At 37.9% G+C, this 3,656-nt stretch overlaps 1 non-coding gene across 1 annotated transcript; it reads right to left on the bottom strand.

The window, feature by feature from the left end:
• Positions 1–3,327: 3,327 nt before the first annotated feature.
• LOC130953102 (small nucleolar RNA R71) lies at positions 3,328–3,435 on the bottom strand. Its single transcript, XR_009075276.1, has one exon. It is a non-coding gene; the product is annotated as a small nucleolar RNA R71 (small nucleolar RNA).
• Positions 3,436–3,656: the final 221 nt, after the last annotated feature.

The raw sequence follows: 3,656 nt of genomic DNA, 5'->3' as shown, positions 1-3,656 counted from the left end.
CTGGGCTTTCCAGCAATATATGATAATCCATACTTTGCCCAGATTTGATGGCCCAAACCGGCGTTCAAAGTCACCTACAGAAATCCCAGCGTTAAACGCCGGAACTGGCACCTAAATGGAGTTAAACGCCCAAACTGGCACCAAATGGGAGTTAAACGCCAAGAAGAGTCTCTACACGAAAATTACTTCATTGCTCAGCCCAAGCACACACCAAGTGGGCCCGGAAGTGGATTTTTATGTCATTTACTCACCTTTGTACACCTTAGGCTACTAGTTTTCTATATATAGGACCTTTTACTATTGTATTTGATCTTGGTTCTTCTGGTTCCCTCTCTGGGGCCGAAACCAATGATCACATTTGTTCTTATGTTTTTCAACGGTGGAGTTTCTACACACCATAGAGTCACTTGCAATTACTAATGTATTCTATTCAACTCCGCTTGACCAGACACACTGACACTCATTCATTCTTGAACAAGGTGACTGACTTCTTGTTCTACAAGCATCTGAGGCTTAGTGAATATCTCTTGGATTTCTGATTGCATGATGCATGGTTGATCGCCTGACAACCGAGTGCTCGCCTGACAAACGAGCCAGCCATTCCGTGAGATCAGAGTCTTCGTGGTATAGGCAAGAACTGATGGCGGCATTCAAGAGAATCCGGAAGGTCTAACCTTGTCTGTGGTATTCTGAGTAGGATTCAATGATTGAATGACTGTGACGTGCTTCAAACCTGTAACCTACTGGGCGTTAGTGACAGACGCAAAAGAGTGATTCTATTCGGTAGGGGAGGGAACCAAACCGGTGATTGGCAGTACTGTGACAGAGTGCGTGCATTAGCTTTCACTGCGCGGATGGGAGGTAGCTGCTGACAACAGTGAAACCCTACACGAGCTTGCCATGGAAAGGAGTAAGAAGGATTGGATGAAGGCAGTAGGAAAGCAGAGAGACGGAAGGGAAGGCATCTTCATACGCTTGTCTGAAGCTCTTACACCAATGATATACATAAGTATCACTATCTTTATCTTTATATTATTTTCGTTCATCATCTATACCCATTTGAGTCTGCCTGACTGAGATTTACAAGATGACCATAGCTTGCTTCATACCACCAATCTCCGTGGGATCGACCCTTACTCGCGTAAGGTATTACTTGGACGACCCAGTGCACTTGCTGGTTAGTTGTGCGAAATTGTAGTGATCACAATTTCGTGCACCATGTTTTTGGCGCCGTTGCCGGGGATTGTTCTTGTGTATGGACAACTGACGGTTCATCTTGTTGCTTAGATTAGGTATTTTTTTTTTCAGAGTTCTTTAAGGATGAATTCTAGTGTTTCTAGGTGATGTTCTTATCATCACCAAAGCTGATTGATCTTCATCAATTTAGCTCTTGAATGCAATGTCTTGCTGAAGCTTAGCTAGCTATGTCTAATTCCTTTAGACTAAAGCTTTAGACTAACATTGCATGATTCCTGGAATTCTCATTAAGAATTTTGATACCTTTATTTTCTTTTTCACCTAATTTTCGAAAAATAACCAAAAAAATTTTACAAAATCATAAAATCCAAAAATATTTCTTGTTTGAGTCTAGAGTCTCATCTTAAGTTTAGTGTCAATTGCATGTTTCTATTCTTACTGCATTCATGCATGTGTCTTCATTAATCTTCAAGTTGTTCTTGATGATTTTCTTGTTTTGATCTTTGAATTCTATTGACTTGAGTATTTTGTGTTTGTCATATGCATTCTCATGTTGTTAGTGTCAAAAGTATACAAACTGCTAAGTTTGGTGTCTTGCATGCATTGTTATTTGATTTTAATTGCATTTTGATTATTCCTCATTATTAAAAATCCAAAAATAATTTTAATTTGTGTCTTTTCAAGTCAATAATACAGAGAATTGAAGATTCAGAACATACTGCAGAGGATTATACAGAAAAAGCTGAGCATTCAAAAATGCCCAGTGAAGAAGGCAGACTGGCGTTTAAACGCCAGCCAGGGCACCTGGTTGGGCGTTTAACGCCCAAAGAGGTAGCATTTTGGGCGTTAAACGCCAGAATGTATACCATGCTGGGCGTTTAACGCCAGGATGGTGCTAGGGGGAAGATTTTGTTTTTCAAATCAATTTTTTTCAAGTTTTCAAAGTTTTTCAAAATCAAATCTTTTTCAAATCATATCTTTTCAATCAAATGTTTTCAAAATTAATTTCCTTCCTTTTTCAAAGATACTTACTAACAATTAATGATTTGATTGAACATTTTTTGCCTTTTCTATTGAGGAAGGTTTTATGTTTGAATCATATCTTTTCTTGTTAGGCAAGTCATTAATTTTTAAAATCATATCTTTTAAAATTGTTTTCAAATCATATCTTTTAAAATTGGTTTTCAAATCATATCTTTTCAATCATATCTTTTTAAAACCATAATTTTTCAATCACATCTTTTTTTTAAAATAAGTTTTCAATCAAATCTTTTTAATTTCTAATTTCAAATCTTTTTCAAAAATCACTTGATTTCTTTTCCACTCTTATTTTCGAAAATCAATTAAGTGTTTTTCAAAATGTTTTCAAAATCTTTTACTTAAATTTTCGAAAATTACTTCCCTTCTTCTCACATCCTTCTATTCATGGACTAACACTATTCTTTAATGCAAAATTCGAACTCCATCTTCTTTGATAAGTTCGAATTTTCTACCTCTGTCTTTCATTTTTCTTTTCCTCTGACACCTCAAGGAATCTCTATACTGTAACATAGAGGATTCCATATTTTCTTGTTTTCTTCTCTTTCTTATGAGCAGGAGCAGAGACAAAGGCATTCTTGTTGAAGCTGACCCTGAACCCGAGAGGACCTTGAAGAGAAAGCTAAGAGAAGCCAAGGCACAACTCTCTTTAGAGGACCTGACCGAATTCTTCAAAGAAGAAGAAGACATGGCAGCCGAAAACAACAATAATGCAAATAATGCAAGGAAGGTGATGGGTGACTTTACTGCACCTACTCCTGATTTTTATGGAGAAGCATCTCTATCCCTGCCATTGGAGCAAACAACTTTGAGCTTAAACCTCAATTAGTTTCTCTAATGCAACAGAATTGCAAGTTCCATGGACTTCCAATGGAAGATCCTCATCAGTTCTTAGCTGAATTCTTGCAAATCTGTGACACAGTCAAGACTAATGGGGTAGACCCTGAGGTCTATAGACTGATGCTATTCCCTTTTGCTGTAAGAGACAGAGCTAGGATATGGTTGGACTCACAACCTAAAGAAAGCCTGGACTCTTGGGAAAAGCTAGTCAATGCCTTCTTGGCAAAGTTCTTTCCACCACAAAGATGGAGTAAGCTTAGAGTGGAAGTCCAAACCTTCAGACAGAAGGATGGAGAATCCCTCTATGAAGCTTGGGAAAGATACAAACAATTAATCAGAAGATGTCCCTCAGACATGCTTTCTGAATGGAGCATCATAGGTATTTTCTATGATGGTCTCTCTGAACTATCTAAGATGTCCTTGGATAGCTCTGCTGGAGGATCTCTTCATCTGAAGAAGACGCCTGCAGAAGCTCAAGAATTGATTGAAATGGTTACAAATAACCAATTCATGTACACTTCTGAAAGGAATCCTGTGAACAATGGGACTAGTCAGAAGAAAGGAGTTCTTGAGATTGACAC

Source organism: Arachis stenosperma, chromosome 9 (assembly GCF_014773155.1).
Source record: "Arachis stenosperma cultivar V10309 chromosome 9, arast.V10309.gnm1.PFL2, whole genome shotgun sequence".
In the NCBI taxonomy this organism is placed as follows: Eukaryota; Viridiplantae; Streptophyta; class Magnoliopsida; order Fabales; family Fabaceae; genus Arachis; species Arachis stenosperma.
Note: the sequence above shows the minus strand (reverse complement) of the source record. Positions and strands in the feature narration are given on the sequence as shown.